Source organism: Hirundo rustica, chromosome 13, assembly GCF_015227805.2.
Source record: "Hirundo rustica isolate bHirRus1 chromosome 13, bHirRus1.pri.v3, whole genome shotgun sequence".
Lineage (NCBI taxonomy): Eukaryota > Metazoa > Chordata > Aves > Passeriformes > Hirundinidae > Hirundo > Hirundo rustica.
The window spans coordinates 7,141,528-7,164,902 of NC_053462.1; the positions used below are offsets into that span (position 1 = coordinate 7,141,528).

Here is a 23,375-nt window from a genome sequence, read left to right on the forward strand (position 1 = left end):
GCCCGGCCTGCCGCCGCCCGTGCCGGTGTCTGGCTTCCTCAGGGCCATGTGAGCACGGCGGCACTTGTTATTTTGTTACGAGCCGCGGCGGAGGGCGGGCCGGGCGCGGGGGCTGCGGGGCGCACCCGGCCGCGGTGCCGCAGCTGATGTAATGCTGCTGCCGCCGCAGCGCCTTCACGTGTCTGCGGCGCGCCCGGCCAGCGGGGCAGCAGCGTGTGCGGCACGGTGTGCGCTGTGACACACGCACACGCACACACACACACACACACACACACACACACGTGTTATTTGCGCCGCCGGGCCGCTTCGGGCGTGGTTCGCCCCCCTCCCCACCGCGGCGGGGGTCCCGGGTTTGACGGAGGGGCCGCCCCCCGGCTCCCCCTGAGCTCGCCACCCCCGGCCCCAGCGGCAGCGGCGGCCCCGGCCCCCTCCCCGGCGGCGGCGGCGGCGCGGGGCGGCCCGTGTGTCGGGCACGCCGAGCCTGCGCACTCGGCCGGGCGGGCACGGCTGGCCGCGGGGCGAGGAGCGGCGCGGGGCGGGCCGGGGCCGGGCCAGGTGCTGCTGCGGGGCGGGGGAGCGCGGAGCGACCCTGCGCGGGGGCGGCGGGGGCCGGGCGCCATGCGCCGAGCCGCGGGCCGGGCTCGCCATCCTGCGGCGTAGCGGCGGGACGGGTTCCGCCCGTGATGTCCCCCGGGCAGCGGGGGAAGGCGACTCACTCGAGCGCTGCGGCAGAGGCCTAGTGCGGCCAGCGCCGCTCGCGTCCCATGGCCGAGGAGCAGCAGCCGGAGGGGGGGCAGCCGCCGCGGCGGCTCGCCGGCACCCCCGCGCCCGGCGGGGCCCTGCCGGCCCTGGTGCCGGGGCTGCAGGGCGGCGAGGCCAGCGCGCTGCAGCACAAGATCCGCAGCTCCATCTGGTAAGGGCCGGGCCGGCGGAGCGGGGGAAGGGCCGGGGGGCTGCGCGGACGCGGGGGGGGGGCCCGCGGCCCCTTTGTGCGGGCGGCGCGGAGCACACGCGTGTTCGCGGCCGGGGGTCGCGGCCGGGCCGTGCCCGCGGGCGGCGCCGCCCGGGCAGGACCGGCCCCGTGTGCGGGCGGGCGGCGGCGCTGCCCGGCCGCGCCGGGCTCGGGTCACCTGCCGCGGGCGCCGCAGCCGGGCGCATCTTCTTCCGCGGCCCGCGGCGCTGCCCGCCGTGTTTGTAGCGCGCACATGAGCCCCGGGCACGGCGCTGGCGCAGCGGGGGATGCGGAGCCGGGCAGGGAGGGTGCGATTGTCCAGCCTCCTGTAGACCTCTGCTCTTCTGAGGTCCCAAGTCAGGCGGTTCAGATGCCTTTTTGCCTGGAGCTCACGATGGTTTTCAAGTTTCTGCATAGGAATCCGGGTTATTTTTTTGTTGCCTTTTTCAATTCAATTTCCTAGTAAGCCAGCATTTTATTTAAGAATTTTATTTTATGCGTATTGGGGGAACGAGGTGAATCGAGTTTAGCTTGCTGCAGATAAAGCACTTTGTTGTTCTTTGGTTTGTTGTTTTTTTTTAATATCTGCAGGAGGCTGTCACCTGCAGCATTTGTATTTTATGTATGTTTTTAAAAGCAGCTTTTGGCTGAGGGCACTGATAAGGAGTACTGAAAGTTGGGAGTTGTAATTATAGGTTACTCATATAATGTTTTCCTTTATGTGCACACACACACCATGTGTATTTTATACATATACTCATCCCAATAAAAACATACTGATCTAGCTTGCATATTACGTCATGTTACAGTTAGATTGTGTGGTTTGAATGGTCGTCGCTAGAAAATAAAGAGAATCTAAATATAATTTTATCTTCAGATTCTTTTTATTGTATGGCATACTGAAATTGCATTTATTATTGGGATGGTGGTTGTTTTGTTTTTATTTATTTAAACAGTAAATATTAGTTCATTCTTCTTAATCCACACTTGCTATCTTTTGTTTTGGTCTTCTCTGCAATGTGACCTGTAGAAGGAATACGAACTGCACAATTTTCAGTATTTTTGGATCATAAAATCTTCACACCCTCCTAATTTGTTATGGTATTTAGTGATGGTCTTTTCATGTTTCCTTCTGTTTGCATGAACGTGCTGTTTGGAAGAGAGCCTCGGAGAGCATGTTTACATTGCATTCAGATTAGGTACCATGTCCAAGTTGAAGACAAAATGGCTACTAAGTAAAACCTTTGCTTTTATTGTGGGTTTTCTTTTCAAGGAAAAAGAGCACGTATGTTAGATTCTGCAATGCAAGCTCCCTGTTTGATTCAGGTGAACTCGGTGAATAGCCCAAGCCCGTGTTTGGTACAAAGGAATGCAGCGTTTTGCCCGGTGTGAGTGGCTCACCTGGTGCCAAGTGCCTGTGACCAGCAGAGGTGTTGCCAGCGCCTGGCAGCCCTGTCCCCTGGTACTTTCACAGGCGTTCCTCACCTTCACAGTGTTCCTGCTGCCTACCTGCTTCCTGCACCGGGCTGCCGCTTCCCTGCTGCTCTCAGGCAGCATCCCTTCCCTGCAGGTTGTGCTGTTGAAATTCAGTATTTGAAGCTAAGCTTATTTTTTAATAAGAAAGCCTTTTCTTTTGATGTCTTCAAATCTTACATTTCTCTATTGTGATCAAGCAGTCTTCATTGGGGGTTGGAGTTTAATGTTAGTTTGCATCTTCCTGGAGATGCAGTGGTTGTTTTGTTGCAGCGAGGATGAGGAGCACTGCTGGGGACGTTGTGCACACTGCGCCCCAATAAACAGTGCAAAGTCTCCTTCTGCACTGGAATTCTGGGCTTCGCTCTCTGTTCAGAGGGTGCTGCTGATGGATAAACAGCGGGAGAGGTTGTGGAAGGCCGGTTGTGAAAACGGCAGTGCGCTGCTCTTAACAGAACGAGGTGTAATGTGCAGAGTAGAGCTTCTTCCTCTTTTCTCCTTCCCTCCTCTTCCTCCCCTGTTCCCCTGCCGTGCCAGTTGCATGTGCTGACAGGTTGGTGCGTTCAGTTCCCCCTTTCCTTCCCAGCAGGTTTAGCACATCCAGCTCAGTACTCTTCTCTGTTGATTTCCCTCTACCTCCTTTTTTCCTACACGTGTTTGTGCACAGTGGATGGAGGCTTTTACTTGGTTGTGTTTGTTACAAGTTTTTTCTTTGTTTGGTTGTTTTTTTAAAAGGTTTCAGTCTTCAGATTGTATTGTCAATGAAAATAGTAATATAGCAAAATATAGCAGCTACGTAAATACTGGACTTGAGGATCACAAACAAGTCTGTGCTTGTCCCTCCACTTTACAGGCAAATGCAAATATAGAGAGCGATGCAGGCCACGAGTGGGACAATGGGCTATTCATTATCTCCACTCATACTTGTTTTATTCTGTTTATTAAATTAAAATGTAGTTTAACAAAAGCATATTAAGTAATTGTGTACATGTGGAGTCTCTTATATTGAAACAATAGTTTAGGCCCAGCTGGTTACATTTGCAGGCATGGTCAGTATAGGTACTGAAGACTTAAAAATATGCTTAATAGCTGTCCAGTCTGTTGAGTTTGGGGTTTTTTTTGTTGGCGTGTTTTTTGGCATATAAGGTGACCGACCACTAGTTTGAGTTGAGGAGGGGAAGAGAAGAGAGTGACTTAGCTCTGCTTAACAACAAATCAGGAAGTACTTATTTGCATTACAACATCACATACAGGTATTTAACTGCTATTTGGTTACAGCAATTGAAGCTCATCACTGTCTGTCTGTATTTGTGTCCTGCCTGCCCCACTTGAACACATGCAGCCAAGTGGTGTCTGGTTTTGTTTCGTGCTGCCTGTGTGAGTTGCTGAGGCGGTTGGATGTGTTCTTACGGTGTGGGTGAAGCGGGCAGAAATAATACTGGATGTCTTTTCCCATTGACGGATTAGAAGTCTAGACAGAGAGACCACGTCTTTGGGAGCCCAGCCTGGCTGATTAGTGTCAGCATGGGTAAATTGCCCTGGTCTTCGCTGGACACTGGGCCTTAATCTGCCTGTTTTTATTTCTCTTTAGATTCGTTAAAGCTTTCATATTTATTAATAGCTTTTTGTCCAGACGTTGGAGCCCGAGGCAGGAAAACCTCCCTAGTCAGCTGTCTGAGCATATAGACTAATGGGGTTTCACTTATTTCTTTGGGTGAGGGTACTGTATTACCAAATGTGTGTTATTTGTATATGATGTTTCTGTACCCAAACATATGGTGGTGAAGACTGAGTCTCCTCAGTATCACATTGACTTGCCAAGGAATATCTTACAGCTGAAGACAGCCAGCAAAGTACGGATATAAAAGCGGCGTGGCACGAGGATTGAGATACAGAGATGGCCAAGGGAGGATGGTGTCAGCTGAGGGTCTGTCATCGCTGGCATGAAAAAAAAAGACCAACAGTTTTAGGCAATTTAATCCCTCCACTCACTGTATTAATCCAAAATCCAGTAGCTGTGAACGTTGGTGGAGCGGGCAGGCAGGTTTGTTTTTTTGTTCACTGTTGCGAATAACCGGTGACGGTCCTGCAATGAGCACTTGTTTACCATTGTAAATAGTAATCTGGTGCTTGCATCTGTGCATAGGTTGGCCCCAGCTTCTCTCACCTTGCCTGCATCTCAGCTCTTTTTGTCCTAAAGGCATCTGTTAGGATTTGAATATAGCAATTCTGCTTGGGAGATTAATTTCTCTCCTTCCCCGCCCCAGTGTCTAGTATATAAACCAAGCTGTGGACCACGCATTGTGGAGTGGCAAACACTGCATTTGCAGCCATTTCAACTGGACGTGGGTGTGGGTTTCAGATCCATAATTTTTGTCCTCAAATCTCTCTTCTAGCTAGAAGTTGTGTTGGGAAACCACATGAGCGAATCTGAGCAGTGCCAAAATTATGCGTCCTAATGCCCAGTTTGTCTCATGTTGAAGAAGAAGGAGGTGAAGCGTGCCCTTGTTACTTTTGGGCTCTTGGTATTGTGTTAGAAAACCAGATTAGCTGATTGTAATACCAGTGTGTTCTAATCTTTGGAAGGCTCCATTCTTTTTTATCACTTAAAACATTCCTGCTCCCTCCTACAGTTGCATCCATCACTCCTCATTAGGCATTGTCAGCAAGCGTGGATTGTCACTTAGCTGTTGGCAGAGCAAATGCTCTGCAACTCGGGAAATGCCATTGAGGTTTTTCCTAACAGGAATGGCTACTTATTTGTGTAGTTAAGTCAGCAGAAAAAATTATTGACAGTCTTGATATTTTTAATGAAATGCCTGGCAATGAAGAGGGAAGCTTGAGGGGTATGTGTTTCAGGCCTTTATCAGATGTAGATGGCTATACCTTTTTGGTAGTTTTCTTCTGCAGTTGAAATTTCTGTACGAATTTTTTTAAAACAAGTCTTTCTTGAGTCAGGTTGGATTAACTTGTAAACCAATCCATCTGTATTTTCTCTCTTTCCTGTAGGTTGGGAGAGGGAGATGGGAAATAAGAGAAAAAAACCCTAACATAATCTTCAGTATTTTGTTAAGTAGCCTGTCAAAATTGAGAGAACTCAAAACTTCCTCTGATTATAGAGTACTTGTGGTTATTCTGTGCCCCCAGCCCAAAATGCAGTGGCCGTCATTCCCTCCTTCATCCTGGTTAATTCATTGTTAGAGGTGGGAAACACAGGTTATAGTTCTTCAATTATAGATTACTGATTTCTATGAGAAAAATCAAATAATTATCATTGACAGGTGTACAGGCTGCACTCATTTCACTTAATCTATGCAACATCAGAAGCGTGTTTACCTCCTTTGAAGAAGTACCTTGAGCCCTGAAGCTGAGAGACGCTGGGTAAAAACTGCAAAGATTTCTTGTCCCTGACTCAGTTTTCCCTGGCTTCTTGGTTCCACTGTTTCCAGGTGATGGTAAGGTTTGCCTGTCCTGAATGTGTTTCCTGATATGGTGTATAAGCAGTCAAATACATAGGAAAAAATTGAATAAAAAAAATTTAGAGTAGTTTGTGGTGATTTCAGGGAAGGTCACCCCTCCTTGGGCAAAGCATTTAGCAGCTTGTCATTCTCCTTTGCACTCTGCTTCCCCAAATGGATAGGAACAGAAAATGGAATTTGTTTCATTTCACTCCACCTGGTTCTGTACAAGTTCCCATGTAGTTACTGTGGAGGAAATAAATGCATTTCTGAGGTGAGGGCCAGCTCCTAGGAAAGATTATTTCCATCAAACAGTCCATCCGATCACTTCATGTGCCTAATTCTTTGACTGCAAACAGATTTTAAACCGGGCTGTAACTATCTATGGTGCAGAACTCATGAACTGGGCAAAACAAATCCTACAGCGTTTGTCCCTTTCTCCAGTTGACTCCTCCAGGAGCTGGCCTCCGTGGGTTGTTCGGGGACCTTCCGCTCCTCTGAGCAAGGACCAGGTGCACCCTTTATCTGTTACTACACATTCCTGTATACAGCAAACTGCTTTTTTGGGGAAGTCCCCAGGAGAATTCCTTCTGGCCAAAGCGGTGTTGAGAAGCTGTGGCTGTGCCCTGCTGCGCTGCGTCCCTGCGCTGCGCCGTGCCGGCAGCGGGCAGCTCGGTGGTGCAGCAGTCGCTGCCAGGGCGGCGTGGGAGGAGAAGCGACTTTCCAAAACGGGGCACGGCCACCACGGTGGTGGAGTTTCTGGGTCAGCAGGTGTGGAAGCCAATTTGGTCTGCAGGCGTTTTTACAAGGTTAGAAAATAAACCTGAGTGAAATGAATGGTGACCTTTATGTAACCTTTGGAGAATGGAGCTGAGGTTTTATTGAATATCCTGGCTCTGAGTTGGAAGGAATAGCTTTGCAGAAAAAAGGTCTTTATAAACCTGCTTTTAGGAAGAGTGGATTTTTCACTTTTGTTTGTGGGTTTTGTTTGTTTTTGTTTCTTGAAACAATAGAATCTAAAAACTATATGGGGGAAAGCACTATTCAAGTAATGAAAGATTTGGATAAGTTTTACTGTTGTTCATTTGGAATGCGTTGGAATGCATGCAGTTGTTGACTTCACAGCATCAGACGCAATTCCTTGTTTCATAAACATTTTCCTTTCCGCTGCAGGAGTTTCTACATCGGAGCAGGTCAGATGGTGTGACATTGTGGTTCAGAGCAGCAGTTCTAATGACTCCTTAATACACACAGAATTGCAGGATTGTCATCCCAGGCCTCTGTAGCTGGGTTGCTTGCCATTTGGGAGAGTTCTGTTTTATTGACATGTGTCTGTATGCCACTGGCAAGTAGGAATCCAAATCTCTACCTGGAAACTCTCCCTAAGAAAGTTTCTGGATACTGTATAAATTAATTAGAAAAAATCATATAATTGGGTGAGATGACAGTACTGCTCAGGTTGGGGTGATCAGACTTATACTGAAGCACTGATTAATTTTTTGATGATTTGGAGCTTGGGATGGTTTTGTTAGTCTTTTTCTGTGTGTGTGTGTGTAATTTTGAGAGCAGGGGTTGAGCCTAATGTTTTTATACAGATCCCATAACTTATGTATGTTGCCTTCTCTTGTTACTCTTCTCAGCTGCTTGCCAAACAGAAGTATTTGGAGAAGGGCCAGAGCTGCAAAATTCAGATCAGGATCCAAATTTGGATTTTTGGTTCAAGCCTTTCTAATATCTAATATTACAAAACCTCATATATAAATAAGGAGCTCTTTATTTTTAAACTGTGGTGACAAGGACAGGGAGGTAGCTTCCTGGCTTCTCTCTGGAGCGGTCCAGGTAGAATGCTGGACTGTGTGTTACAAAGCTATCAGCAAGTGATTCAGAAGGTAAATTGAATAGGTGAAGAAGCAATCAGTGCACTGTCACCTGAGCAAAAGGCCAGCATAAATTGTTGCTTTCAAGCCAGTGAGAAGAATCCCCTAAATCTAAAAATTCTGGAAGTGGTGGGATGTTTTGTGGCATTCCATTAGATCTTTGGGAATTTTGAGGGTTTGTTTTGTTTTGTTCTAAATGGAGTTAGCCAGTATCTCAATTTTAATGCTCTCTTGATTTAATGGAAAAAGGATTATCTCTCATCAAATAGGATGCTTGTTATCGGCTGCTGTGCCATCAACAGGCTTTCAGTAAGCTGCCCAGTGTTTTGTGTTGTTGAACGTTTAATCGTTAAGACGTAGAAAAAAAACCAATCAAAACTTCCCAAATATTTTCCTCATTGCTTCTTTTTAATTGCTTGTGGTTGCTGCGGTGAATTGCAGCTGTCAGAGTGTGGGGAGGCGGGGTGCTGGTGCAGGACTGGGGCTGCTCTGGCGGGTGGGACCTGTGCCCGGTGAGCGGCGTTGTCTCGGTGTGACGGGAGCTGCTGTCCCTCCCCGGCTGTAAGCACAGACACCCTGCAAGGGCGGCGCAGGACGTGTCTGTGCCTGGCTGGGGCTGTACCTGTGCTCCCCCACTGTGATGGCCGCTGCTCAGCTTTTCCCTGGAGCTGCCTGGGAGTGCTGTCCCTTGCCCGCTGTCAGGTACTTCAAGTTTGGGAAGCAAATCTTGTTCCTGGGGAGAACTTGTTTATTGAATGAGACATATTTGTATCTCCCCCTGAGAAGGAGTTTGTGGTTAAATGTCAAGGTCCGTGATCCATGGCTGTCCTTCCTGATGGATGGCCTCACAAGGGTGCATACAATCTGTATTTCTTAGTCAGGAATTCCTAAGTGCCATTATAAGGTTGTTGGGACACACCTGTAGGTGAAAAAGTTAGATCTCACTGGACAGTAGGAATCACAGTTCCTGACTTTGCATATAAAGCAGTGGATTATAGTGTTTTTGAAGTGGTCAGCAATACAAACAGTTGGAACTTTTTCTCAGTACAAATGAGGTTACCTTGTAAATATCTACACAAGCATCCTTTGGACAAACAAAAAATAGTGTGTGAGAAAAGTGTGCTGGATAATAGGATGGGCAGTTTGTTCTGTGTTTGCCTTAGCACCTTCTTGCCCTTGTTTAGAAATCACTTGCAAATACCTGGAGTAGTCTTCACAACTTCAGTGGAGATATATCTGTGTGCCTTCTCCCTTCCTTTTCAGAACCACTGCTACATTAAAATACAGGCTGTAAAGGCAGTTACTCAGCACCACAAGTGGTAACTCTTTGAAGGCCTCTAAATGGAAAAGCTTTAACATTTATTTAATATTTTTTGTGGATGGAATTTTAGTTTTGTTTCTTAATCTGCTCTGAAAAAATGTGACCGCTCCTTTTTCCAGAGCCACATGTTAGTTTTATTGCTAGTTCAGTGGAGGTGAGTTCTCAAGGGGCTTGGGTGCTTATTGAACCAGGGGGAGAATTCTGCAAGGGGATTCTGGATGCTGTGTGAACGCAGTGTCTGGAGCAATCTGAAGCTGAGACTCGAGGCTTCTGCTTATGGCTGGCCATCCTGTGGCAGGACCAGTTTGTCGTGTGAGCTGGGGCTCTGAGGGCAGTAGTTTCACGGGAAGAGCGCACAGGGTGTGCCAGAGCTGTGCTCCTTGGTGCTGGCCATCTCCCACACCTCGCTGGGTTCAGATGCTTTGTGCAAGGTCATGGTTGCTCTCTGGTCCATGCACTGCTGCTGTGGAAGTTGGTAGCTGTGGGTGAGGCATCTGTGAGGCCAGCCAGCCTTCAGTGGAAGCTGCAGCTCCTTCTGCTGTGATGGGACTGTCTGAAGAAAAGGCTAAAAATAATTTTGAGCTGTTTTTACAGGAGTCAGACTGTGCCGCAGAAACTTTTTATCCAAGCTCTGACAAAGTGTGACAAAATTCCTTTCATTAAGGGTGTATAAAAGGTCGGTCAATTTTCTTTATGGTTTGATCTTTATGTATTAAGTCTTTTAGCATGATAAATGACGAGGGCCTACAGTTGCTGTTAGTGGCCATATAAACTAAATGAATTAGTTGATATTTAAAAGACACTCAAGTTACTTGCGGTAATTGGAAGCTGCACACCTGGAAACATATTTTGCTGAAGAGCTAAGCCAGCTTCTGGCTCCAGGAGCCTGCTCTGCAGCATTACCTTCATTATGCTTGATTCCAGTGGTATGGTTCAATCATTGACTCCTAAAAAGTTGCAAAATGAAATGGCAGCTGAGGGAAAAGTATTTGCCTCTTCCATTCAACAAGTGAGTAAAATGGGAACGATACAGTTTTAAAATGTGAGAAATATCCCAGGAAAAGGATATTTTGAACATAATCTATTAGTTGTTGGGAGATGGCTTGCTGAATCAAATAAAATATTTGGAAATGCTGGTGGTTTGTGTGTGTTTAATTACACTGGACAAAGGTTTGTCTAAATGCAGTTTGTAGTGAATCTGCAATTAAAAATTAATCTTGAGCATCATTTTATCATGCAAAAAAATGCTAACCCTTAAGATTTGGTAGCTTGTATAATTAAGTCTGTGATCCATGAAGATATCCAGACACCCCTCTTGTTGATTACTTCTGAGTAGAAACCAGGTGTTTGATTACCCTGTAGATCTGTGCCTGAATATACTTTGAGTAGTCAGTTTTCAGGTAGTGGCAGCTAAGAAAATGGTAATAGTCTTAAGCTCTGAGAATAAACATGAAACAAAAGACTTTGTTTTGTTTAGTACCAGTGAGTTTAGGCAGTCCCCACTTAGCTTTCATGGAACATATCTGCATGGACTGCATCTTTCTTGCTAGCAGCTTACTTCTCTTGGAGAGGGTAGGGTTCATATATCATCACCATGGTTTGTACAGTCAGGTTGGTGAAATTTGTAACTTAATTGAAAAACACAGTTTAGCTCATGTACCATGGTTCTGTGTGTGGAAGCCTCTCTGTGAACACTTAGTCACCAGTCTGTGCACTGGGATGCTGATGGTGAGTAGCTCCAGCTGTTCAGGGTGAAAATATTTGCAATGGGTAAGTGTTTGCAGTGCAGAAGTAATCATTGTTATTTGTCACTTCACAGTGGTTCTTGTCACTTTAGTAAAGTTCTTAGTTACTGCTGAGTATTTTAAATAGCAGTGGCTTTGTGGTAGGTGGGGCCCAGTGTAGGATCAAGAGATAGCTCGAGTGTTTTGTGTTCTTCTGGAATTTGTCAAATTCAGAAAGGTGAGTTGCAGTTTTGGCTCTATTAGTTCAGCTCCTGAGTAAAGGAGTGGCAAAGCAGTGTATAATTCAGTGTCAAAATTGAAATCAAACTGTGTTAATCAGGAAAGGACATTCTCATTCTCATAATGTGGACGTCTGCTGTCCCACTGGAATGTTTACACATGATGTAATTCACGGGAATGAAAATCCAGGCTGATCAATTCTGTAGTCCTCTTAAACAATGTTTCCTTCTGGAAAGACTTCAGACAAGTAATTGTGGGTAACTTTAGAGTGAGGCTTTTACAGAAGCATAATTCTGAAAACGTGCAGTAGCCTACAGGTCAACAACCCTGTTACCCTGGTGAGTATTGCTTTAGAACAGTCTACATACATCTGAAATGTAATTCTCTGATGTTATGATTTTTGGAAAGTCAGAAGTTTAGTGCAGCTTTTCTGAACTCTGATCTAGATTTAATCAAGGCCAGCCTTTCCTGGTTTTGACTCTTACTAAATAAATTGTGGTGTAACTGTGCAGCTCCCTGGGATGTTTGGAATATATGCTAGGAATCCATGCAGGTGCCCTATAAATTGTCTGAAAGGGTGCTAAACTCAGTGGCCTGTGTGTGTGGCTCTGGCTTCGATACTTTGTCCTAGGACAGGTCCCGTGCCCTCTGCTGCATTTTCAAAAGAAAACCATGACAATATGCAAACTTCTGAAATAGGTATCAAAATGCTTCTGGATGATGCAGTGCCTGCAAAGCAGGCGTGTTACTTGAGAAGAAAATGGCTAAGTTTTTAGGGGTTTGGGTCCTGTACCCCTGGTTGCCTGTAGAAGTAGAATGGTGAGGCAGCAGACTGGCTGCACACATTGTTCCCTACTCTGAGGACACAGAGAATTGAACCCTGAAGTTGTGGGCTAGTAAATACTGGAAGCTTGCTGTTCATGATTCCATCCATGAGCAGGTTTTAGATGAAGTATTCTGATAGACTCACCTGCTCAGTCATCGCAGCTGCAGAGGCAGCCTGGCAGGGAAGCAGCAGTGGAGGTGGAGTGCATGGTGCTGGCCTGCCCCACACTGCAGCTCCTGCAGTGCTGCCCTGGAGCTCTGTGCTGCTGCAGTGGAGCTGCGCTGGCCTGATGGTGGCAGCCCCAGAGCTGCAGACATGATCCAGGTGGGAGCAGCCAGTCCTGCCGTGTGAGGTACCTGTTGGACAGAGTTAATTTGCCACCTAGGAGTCAATGCAGTTGTGTTTAAATTCAGCCTTGTATTCAAACTGAAATAGATGCATGCACGTATGAACTTACACAGCTTTGGGTTAATTAAATTTTCTGCAGCTTTAATTTTAAGCAAGTGCAGCTTACAGTTTTATGAGTTTTTGAGTCTGCAAGTAAACTGAAGTTTACCTGATTTGTAGGCTAGGGAAACTCAATTGTTTCAAAAGAAATCCTTAAGAATTGGAGTAGCACGTGTTTGTAAATCTTCTGAAGATCCTAATTTAGGGTTTAAAACCATTTTAAAAGCTGCCACATAGATTATTCTTTCTACCCCCAGCAGCAGAGGATAGAAAGCTGATGAGTTACACTCCTTTAGCATTCAGTGAACTGACCTTTGAGATAGGCAAGAGTTTTCTGGCTACTTGCAGCTCTTTGTTTGCAGAGACCAGACAGCTTCTGTGCCTGGAGTGGGTTGAAGCTGATAAGCAGGGGTGAGTGAGAAGTGCCTCAGTGCAGGTGCAAGGCTGAAGGATGGATGCCTGAAAGAACCTGTGGGAGCTGAACAAGGGGGAGTCCTCTGAGATGGGAGGTTGTATGGTCACCATCAGGCAGCAGTGCCATATTCATCCTGCATGTGTTCAGCTTTAAATGTTCACCTGATGGTAAAGTCAGGGACAGGAGAGGGTTCTGGGATGTGCCAGTGAGCAGTATGGCACAAGTTGGAGAGAAGTTGCCTTTCCTATGGCAGTGAAGCCATGCCCATCCAGCAGGAAAGAAGTGAGTGACCCTTTTAGCAGGCTTGGAGAGTGCATGTAGATACTCAGGGCATTACTCAGCACAGGGAAACCTAAGAGGTTGCAAGAATTGCATTCCATGGGAGTCAGGAGTTGGGTACAGGTTCCTCAAGTGGGAAAAAGGGTGCAGAGGAGCTATGTGGTGGGCAGCCATGAGAGAATAGGGAGCAAGGAGAAGGAGGCATGCATGTGTCCAGCAATCAGGGCAGAAGCTGGGGTAATAGGATGTTGCAAGCAGCTGGGTGTGTTTGCCGAAAGACAGGCTTATGCTTATGGGGGAGCTGTTCAACGTGGAGAGGAGAGAAGGATATCTGGCCTGGAGGAGGGACAAAGGGTGTGCCAGGGAAACCCTGCAGGTTAAGCTGGGCCTCCTCGGTGCAGTGTCTGTGCAAGGCCTAGGGCAGCCCCTGGATTGCTTCTCTGCTTCCCAGTGTGTGCCAGGCCCAGGGAGCACGGAGATGGCCGTGTTGGGATGGCTGGGGCTCATTTCCAGGCTGACAGCTGTTGACCCTGCAGGTTTTGGGGAGGGGATGGTCTGGGTGCTGGCTTGTTGTGACTTGAGTGGCACGCAGGGCTCTGCAGGGCTCTGCAGGGCAGGGGGTCTCATCTGCTCACTCAGGATAAAGCCACAAAAGAGCTTGGATGGGACTGTGTTGTAGCACTGCAAGCCAGATGACAGCCTGTGGGTATCAAATGAATAGGGAAATAAAGAGGTAAAACCAGTAGCAGCAAATCTCTCTGTTAATAGAACATAACTAGGATAGCTGTGGCTCTTGAAAATGTTGAAGAAAATAATGTGAAATAAAGAAGAAAGAAACACAGTTTTTATCAGCAGGCTTAAATCTGCCATCCAGGCACCTGTACCAGCGTTGGGAAACACGTGTGGTAGGAAAGCCTTGCTGCAGAGCTGCTGCCACTGGGAGCTGTTCTCTTGGATTCGGCAGTAAACACAGCCCTGTGCAGATTTGTACATTTCTGGGTGTGCGTTACCAGAAGCAGAGTGTAGAACTCTTCCTATTTTCTCAGATGAATATTGTTTTGCTTTGCCATCAGCTGTCTGTAGCCAGCATTCTCCAAGGGAAAGGCAGCAGAGGACCAGGTCTGTGACCTGTGGCAGGCTGTGATGCGCTGCAAGGTGCTGCCTCCCTCCTCCTCTGCTCGTTGGCTCTGCTGGCATGGTAGAGAAACAATTTTGTGCATGTTTTGTAGATGCACTTAATTTCCTGTTTGGAATTTAAGTGCTGCTGGGGAGTGCCACCCCCTTAGTTTCACTAGGCATCCTTTCTTGGAGCCATGTGGGACAAAGGCTGGAGATAAATCCCAGTGTCTCCTAGTTGGCTTTACAGTGCCTCCAGTTCAGACCCTTAAGTGATAATGTTGTGATGGGGCTTCTGATGACCTTGGCTGAAAATAGCACAGCAGATCTCTTAGCTATCTATAGACTGGATTCTGAAGCAACCGAAGGTTGTTTTGTTTTCCCGTAATTAGGTTTAAACCCAGCAGTTTTCATTGTGGAATTTGTGAGTTGTTGCAGTGGATGATTTGCTGCTTAGCCACAAACCTGCACGTCTGGTGACTGTTTCCATCTTTCTGCTTTCAGTGGGACATTCCTGAGATGAAATTTCTACCGAAACAATCTTTTTTTCATGATGCTTTTTTGAGATTGTAGATTGTTAGTAATAAATGCAGGATGTGGCTCCTCTGAAGTCATATTATCTTCCCACATCCTGTACAGAGGGCACTGCATCCTTGGAACAGAATCTCCTGCCTGAATTTAACAATATGCACTGATTTTAATTCAGAGCAGTGCTGAAAGAATCAGGGTGAGAGCTGTGTAAAAGCGTTTTCTTTGTCTCTTCTCAGAGTTCATTACAGGAACTTGTGGCAATATACTGAATTTAAATAAATGTAAAAAAACCCCAACCTCAGGAACTTAAATGACTGTCTTGTTGGAATAGAGCACCTGGCAGTGTGTGGTTGTTGCAAGTTCTTCCCAGTTATTTTAAGAATAGTGGAACAAGCCTTTAGCGTTGAATACAACTAGATTTCTTCAGAGAGCTGAAAGAGATGTTTATAGACCTACATTTCAGACGTAGGTATTCTGATGTCTGCCGGCTAATTATTTCTTGGCAGTTCATTACAATGGGCTACATTTGAGACCTGGGCATTTCATTAGCAGCCTTATCTTCCTTCTTTGTTCAGCTGTTTGTATAGTTGGCATTATTTATACTCATAAATGATCATAGTGTCAGAAATGGTGAAGGGATTAAATTTTTATCCTCTATGAACTATTTTAATTGCATTTATTTTAGTAACAAGTGTTGAAGTCAGTTTGACACATTTTAACCTGCATTAACTTCAAGGCATGCTGAACCATTATGTTTTTCAGCGCTGTGATGCAGCATTGCTCCTTCTTATGTCTGATGGAAAACTGGTTTGGCTTATTCTCTGTGGTGAGCGGAAGGAGGAGGATTAGGTTACAGGGAGGATGAAGGAGTTGCAGCTCACCCTTCTTGTTGCACTCTTTTATCGGCTTGCTGAGCATTTGCCTCCTGATTTTGCTGAGAAGGGCGGTTTGCCTGGGATTGAGGAGGAATCTGCCTTCAGCCTGAAAGAGACAATATTTACCGGTTGGTCAATACTCGCTTTGTTTATTTTCTGAGGCCTGAGAGTTGGACGCTTTTCTACATTTCCAGTCGACACCGCTGTATTTTTATACTTCAGGGCAACGGCCATACTTCACGGTTTAGGATGCAATTGTGGTCCCTGTGGCTTTTATATGGAATAAAAATACAGCCGCGTTTGAATCCTGAAAGACCTAATTTGTCTCGCGTTGAATATTTTGCCGCTGTTTGCCTGTGTTTGTGCTGGGCTCGAGTGCCTGTTGTCTGGGGCACGGCGCTGGATTCTCCCGGGGGAGGGAGCGGTGCAGGCAGGGACAGAGCCCCTAGGTGGCATCAGAAGCCGCCGGATTTTTGGCTGCTGCACGCCCGAGGGCGGGAGGTGAGGGTGGGAGCAGTTCCTGGCCCTGGGGTGCGGGGCCGTGCCCGCCGCGGGGTGCCCTCCGTGCCCGGGGCCTGCGCTGGAGCTCCTCCTCCGTGAGCTGCGCAGGATGGATCGTCGTCGTTTCGTTAATTCAAACAAGTTCCGACCTTGTGCAGCTCCGCTTTCTAAATATTTAATTGAAATGCTTTTACAGCCATTTTACTTCTTTATCACCGCGAGCCGAGCCAGACAATGTAACATGGCATATGTTAAGATGTTAATTGAGTAGCGGCGCACATAGGCGGCTGTTTCATAATTTTCTCCTTAGATGATCCTTGGCTCCAGTTTAACATTTCTTTGTGCTTCTGAGTGGAAGGTTATATAAAGATATATTTAGAGCTGTTAGTGTAAGAAAGAGAAGCATTAATTCAGTAAGATTAAGAATTAAGGGCTGATTGCTGCAGGCACTGCTGGGACGCAGTGCTTGTCGTGGTAAGGATGTGATAATAGTACCTTTCTGATAGTACCACTTACTGTAATGGGGTTGGTAATCCTTTTATTGAGTGGTTCCTCGCAGCACGCAGAGTAAATAGGCTTGCTTTTTTTTTTTTTTTTTTTTTTTTTTTTTTTTTTTTTTTTTTTTTTTAATGTCTCCTGATATCATCAGAGTTGTGGAATTCAGATTGACTCTTTCCAAAAGGATATATGGTCAGTTTAATAATGACCCTCCCTATTTTAACATGGCTTTCAGAAAGCTGACTTTGCCAAAACTGTTGCTGTTGGTACTCTGTAGTGGAGTCTGACTTGTTTCCTTTGGGAGTTGAAGCGGGTTTTTGCAAGAGGCAAAGGGGCAGCAGGACGCTGCACAGGAGGAAGAGTTCCTGGGTGCTGTCAGCACCCAAATGCCTCCTGTGCCTGGGAGACACATGGTGGCAGTGCTGCAGCCCTTCCAGACTGCCCCAAGGCCCTGTTGCCAAGCAGTTTGACAAACAGCCTGCGGGGATGCTGTGGGGGCACGGCTGATGCAGTGGGAAATGGAGACTTTTCAGATGGCAGTAACTTTTGAAAGGCCATGTGGCCAAGACGCTTCTTCTCTGGCAGACAGCTCTAACTGCTGTCTCAGGTATCGTTCTCCTGTGGAAGTCTTGTTTCCAGGTGTGAGCGAAATACCAGGGCAGCAGTGTCACCATGTACGGTCAGGGCTGTGTGCTCTGCACGTGAGCCACTCAGAACTTTCCTGTGGCCCGAACAGTCCCTGGTGGGTTGGTTGCTTGCTTGTTTGTTTGTTTGGGGATTTCTGTTTTTCCAAAGAAAGTTTGTTTTATAACTTTGTAAACATTTTCTCAGGTGGCTTAGAGGGTGGGTTATAGTCTGAGGTGAATAACTAGGTAACTGTGCCCATGGTAAGTAACTGCACATTGCCGTTTCCATTTTAGTTGCAACTTTTTGCTCTAAGTCCTGCATGTTGGGTAATAATGTAACTTAATCCACCAGTACTGGAAACTGGGAACCTGCAGAGGGGAACCCTTGCTGTCTGGTCAAGAGTTAAGCCCTGCCTTCCTGGTGTATGGTTCAGCTATGAGCAGTGATGGAAAGTAGTTTCTTTTCATCAATTGCATTATGGTTTGGCAGAAATAACGTTTCCTCTAGGCTGTACAATAAGTGCCAAACACATGAAACACAGCTATACAGAGGCTGTTTTCAGGAGGATGTTTCTGTTCGTGCAAATATTTGCAGTCTTGGGCTGAATGGGATACAGAGTATCTGTGGCAATTTCACTGAATTCGGCACCAAACTTTTGATGAAAAAATCATTCTGGGCTTCCCACACGAGACCACCTACTCAAACCATTTCTAAATTTTGCACAACAAATTTTAGCTCCAACTTGTCTGTTGAGTTTGGTTGAACTGGGTCTATTGTCATTGCCATCCTTCTCCATTTGAGCTAAGTCTACTGCCAGTGCCTGAATGGTGAGAGCCATGTGCTGTGTGACTTTTGGGGCTGGGAGGTCTCCCCTCAGCAGAACAGCGATGTTCTGGAAGTGCTGCTGTCCCACTTCTGCCAGGGGCTCAGCCCGGGAGCCCCTTTGGCAGCATCCTGCTCTGGACATGGGTCCCAGGAGAGGGGCTGTGCTGCAGGGTGGGTGTTCACTGTGCTCCCGCAGTGTTGATCACGCTGCTGCCTTTCATAGGGGCTGAATGCTCTCAGCTGCAAAGCTGCTAAGGGTTTGTTTCTGTGCTGTGCAGGCTTTGGGAAGGCTTAGGGTTAACCAGGCAGTGGCTGCTAAATTCAAGGGCTTGCTTTTATTTCTCCCAGCCACCTCCCTTTTTCTGGTCTCACAGACATAAGGCTTCTCTTATCCCTTGTGGTTATATGGCTTCTCCTATTTGCAACATTAAAGAGGTACTCGTGCTCAGAGCAACTGAATTCTGCCACTTCTGGTAATACAATAGTCCCATATTGCTCAGTGCAATTCAGCTGCCTCTTCCTGAAAGTAAAGTATTGCTTAATTAGAGGAAGGTTGGCAGCATCTGGTTTTATGCCACTTAGGAAAAAAAAAAAATTGCATCTCCTTGCCTTATTCTGCTTTTTTTCCCCCTCTCTTCCTCAGTGCAAAGTAAACTCAGCTGCTCACCTGGGAAGAGAGCACACTCCTTATTCTGCCCATGCCAAGTCAGGGATATTGTGAGCATAAATAGGTCAGGGAAAACAGAAATGCATACTTTGGCAGAAGATAGAAGAGCAGTTTGAGGAAATACTTTAATCTTATTTTTCTCCATCTCATTCTCCCAAAGATAATTTCAGGAGTTTGTCTTCAGCCTTTAGAAGCTTCAATCGCTACAGCCTTTGAAAGTTACCTTCAAGAATTCTTCAAAGGTCTTGGCCCTAAAAGTCAAAAGCTGAGGCCGTTAAGTGGGCCAGAGGCTTTCCTGTAAGGTTTTTTGCTGCATAGCCAAAGCAGCCAACACATGTTCCCTGGAAAGTTGTAGGGTCTGAGGTTCTTCATGGAACAGCAGCTTTTGCAGGGAGCTGGTCTGTGCTGCTTCTCGAAGCACAGCCTTAGAAACCTCCTTTTCTCTGCTGTTTTGCTGTTTAGTAGAAGCTGGGTGCATGTTTTTGAGTGGCTGATGGGTAGGTGACCAGACATGACCAGACTGGTCTGCATTGGTGGTGTTCAGAGCAAAGCTGACATTTTTGAGCCAGCATTGCTGTAGGCAGTACAACAGGGTCCCTCTTGAGTCACTCTGTGTGCCTTAATTTTGAAACAGTCAACAGGATGGTACCCACTAAATAAATGTCTCCTTGTTGCTTGTGATAGTGTCTCTAATTTTTGATAGGAGAGGAGCACACACAAAGTTTTGATATAGAATGTTATGCTCTGTGGTTCTTGTGTTGGGTCATTGGGCACAAGTTGGTAAATCCAAGGCAGTTGTAAAAGCAGCCACATTTGTTGTCACTCACAAGAGACGGCTACCCCCAGAAGCACAGATCTTGTCCTGGATAAAACTGCATGAAGTAGCATGAATTAATTTTTGGATCAAGGGAACTAGTTTAACTTGAAGGAGACTGTCATCATGAAGAGCTGGAAAAGAGAGATTAACACCAGCTGTGCTTCTAGATGGGGTGAATCACAATGAGCCCCCAGAAGCAGCTTCAGGAGGAGCTAGCTGTGGGCTTTAGGTGCAGTTTCTGAGTTTCCAATGGGCTTAGGTTCCAAATAGATTCAAATGGTTATTTTCATTGGAAACTACATCATTCCTGTTGCTCTCCTGCAGCTACTCCTAGGCTTGCAGCAAAACGTGTAGGTAATGGCCTCCAGATGTTAGAAATGGCTGTGTAGGACCCCATTCAGCCTGGTTGTTGGGATTGCTGGTTGCAGGCACTGTAATTGCAGTAGTAATTAGGTAAGGGATGTGTTTGATAGAGACAGAACCAAACTTACTTATAAATGAAACTTCAGCTTTCATGTATGTCTTGCTAGAGAAGAAGTGGGGCAAAATAAACAAAGGTGGCAGATGTAACTGGGATGTCTGTCCCTTTGCCACCTTGTCCCTTTGTCCCTTGTCCTTTTATCTCCTGATGTGATGGGGATGTGTCCTGCAGTGTCACCAAATGGAATGTTTCTGTGCAGTGCTCAGGACCATGAGAAGGTCACTCCCAGTACTGTCCCAGTCAAAGGGCTCATTCCTCAGGGTTGCCACTGCTTGACTTTGATGTGAATCACCTCCACTGGAAGGGAAATAAGCATTTTTGTTGTTGGGCACAAGCTTTATAAAATGAAGCAACATTAACCTGTGCTCTGTTTAGGAAGAAAGAAACCTCAGTTTACCGCTAACAGATTTTAATGATGTCCTCCCAGTATACTCAAGAGCATGGAGCAAGAGATGGAAAAAATAGCTTTTTAAATAGAGATCACACTTACCCCTGCTGAAGCAGTGGGACCTTTGCCTTTCAAAATGTCACAACATCTGTTTGCAGATTGGAGGACATGAACTTGACTGTCCTTTTTGTGCCACCAGTTGACAAAAAGGAAACCTAGTGAAGCTGTATTTGCTTGCCCTATTATTGCTCCTCTGCTGCAGCTTCTCAACACTTGATCAGTGCTGTAGGAGCAGAGGTCACAACTGGAAGAGCCTGAACTAAATTTGAGAGTTTACATTTCCTGACTCAGACTGATATTTGGAGATAAAAGGACAGCTCTAGGGATCTCCTGCCCAGCTGCCTCCTGGCAACTTGCCTCTTTCCCTTTGCAAGAAGAAGATGTTAATGCAAATGGGCATGCTGATGCTCGGGTTGGCAGAGGGGAGGCTGGAGTATGCTCTCCTGAAAAGCCCAGTGCATGGTGTTGTCTGCAAGTCTGTAGAGACTGGATCTGGGCTAAGTTTGCTATGTCTGTACCCTGCACCCCCTTGCCCTTTATGCATGCTTTCTGCATAAGCTGTCCTGTAAAGCCATACGAGGAGTTTGGGTACAAGAATGGGTGCATATTCCTGATTCCTGTTGCCTGGTGCTTTGTAGGAGAGGCTGTGGGTCTGTAGCAGCACGGCGACTGTGAGGCCTTGCTTGGGGTTGGAGGCAGTGGATAGGTGGAGTCCGGGGTGGAGAAGTGCTGCTGGAGCAGCTGTGTCCCCATCAATTTGCTCAGATTTGGGTCACATGCACTGGCAGCATGCAGGTTTCCATGATTGGTGTCCTTTGACTTTTCTGCTAAGATGGTGGGGTTTGATGGGTGAGATGACATTTAGGTTCTCTTCCTCAGTTGCTGCAGTATATGTGAGCATCTTTCCCAAGGGAAGGCAAAGCTTCCATTTTACTGTCCTTAGCACTCCCTGTTCTTAAAAATCCCCAGCAGCTCTGCTTTCTGTCTCCTTGGTGTTCCTGTCTACCCACCTGATGGCTTCTCCTGCACAAAGTCAGCTGAAGTGGACACCTGCTGATGGATCTGCTTCAGTGAACTTGTCAAATATACTTACCTGTTGAAATCTTTTATTGTATTCTGTCACTATAACCTGAGCAGTTCTTGTATGAGAAGGAGCATCAGTGTCAGCAGCCTCTACAAAACAGATTTTTAGACTTGTTTCAAAGTGGAAGTGGTGTAACAAGGTATAACAAGCAGGAAAACCAAACTCCTGCCTCTGAGCATCTGATGGAACAGTAGATGCTGGTTCCTGTCACCACCAGACAGCAGAGCTGTCTTATTTATTTATTTATAGTTTTAGTAGATCCATCAGCTTCCTGACTTGGTCTAGCTTTGTATTTGATAGTATCTGTACAAAAGTAAAATAACTTCCATGAGATGTTTTGTTGTGTGAGGAGATTAAATTATGATTTATTTTACTAGGAAAGTAATTGCTCTCTGAATCCAAATGATTGTTTGATGCTTGTTTAGTAGGTGTTCAGACTGGGGTTTTCTGTATGGGAAACCTGCACCTCTTCAGAGCAGTGATAAAATGCCTTCACCTAATGCTGTCAGACGAAGAATGTGAAGTACAGCACCCTTAAGAAGCACAAAAGCTGCTCATGGGTGTGTTTCTAGGAAGTATAATAAGTTCCATACTGTTTGCCCGCCTTGGCACATGCACTGAGGTCATTCCTGGCATATTTCAATTGAGTCCCCACCCAGTGTCGTCTTAATAAGCCAGCTGGGAGGTAGAGAGACTAACTTGGAAAACTCCAGAGTTGCCAGTGGAATAACAGCTGTGTGCCTTGTAGCAGCTCTTTGGAAAGTTAGAAATACATGCCTTGAGGTGGTGGGAGTTACTGAAGCATGGGGGAGAGGGGGATGTTAATTGTGTTTACAGATAAACAAGTCACATGCATTTGAATTGTGTAAGAGTACAATAAAAGTAGTGACATCCAACATTGCAGCTTGGGATAATAGTTGCAATGGTATTTCATAAAAAAAATACAGTTCTTATGTAAAAGAACAGAGTAGCAGGAATTTTAACAAGCAGTTAAGTTGGGGTGACTTGCTACAGAAAAATAGCTGACTGAGTATTATTCCGTAGACTAGCAGGATATTTCAGACCAAGATATAAGGCCTGTAGTGCAGTGATTAGAAATTCTAATATGTAATGGTTTTGTCATTGATTTTAGACTAATTCAGTGTTTCTCTTCTCTCTTTCTTCCCTCACATCTAGCAAAACCGTACAATCTAAAGTGGACTGCATTTTGGTAAGTACAACTCCAGAATGCTTTTCAATATTTAATGAGCTGCAAGACCAAAATAGCTGGCTCTGGAGACTGACAGTTATTATGAAGCCTTTCCTTAGCAGTACTTCAAAGTACCACCACTAAATGTGATCAAAATTAGTTACCATCTCAGGTACCTTCCCAGAAGTGTGCAACACTACAGATCCTGTTAGCTCTGCTGTGTTGCTCAGGGCAGAGAGATCATTTTTTGAAGCAGGAAAGGCCCTTGAATTGCAAAAAAATCATCTTCATTTGTGCATTAAAATAGCAGGACCTAGGCAGTGATAAGAGATTATTTTTGGGAAGCACTAGTTCAGAAAGAGGTTTTATTTGCTTTTAGTAGTGAGCGGGTTATGAGTTTTTCAAAATCATAGTCTTGAGTTCATAAATCTTAGGACTGGAAAGGGTTGCTTCTCCTGACTTTTCACCTTCAGCACTTCATCCAGAAGTACCAGTGGATAAGATAAAAAAGTGTCATAGACAGCCATCTGGATACTATCCAATACTATGGCTGAGCTAATAAAGAATACTCTTCAAAGTCATATTATCAAAGTCTAATTCAGGTGGCACTGAATGGTCTTGCCTTAAAATCTCTGAATTTATTGTTGTATACGATTTAAAGCTGTATTGTGTTGCAAACAAACTTTGGACCCCATTTAACCTCT

At 46.0% G+C, this 23,375-nt stretch overlaps 1 protein-coding gene across 1 annotated transcript in view; it reads left to right on the forward strand.

Annotated features, from left to right (window-relative positions):
- The first annotated feature begins 779 nt into the window (after positions 1-779).
- The window catches only part of RFX7 (regulatory factor X7), a 48,671-nt gene continuing 26,075 nt past the window's right edge, over positions 780-23,375 (forward strand). The window contains exons 1-2 of the mRNA XM_040077376.2: positions 780-913; positions 22,659-22,692. The gene's annotated coding sequence lies outside the window, so the exon portion shown is untranslated. The remainder of the gene's footprint in view (positions 914-22,658; positions 22,693-23,375) is intronic.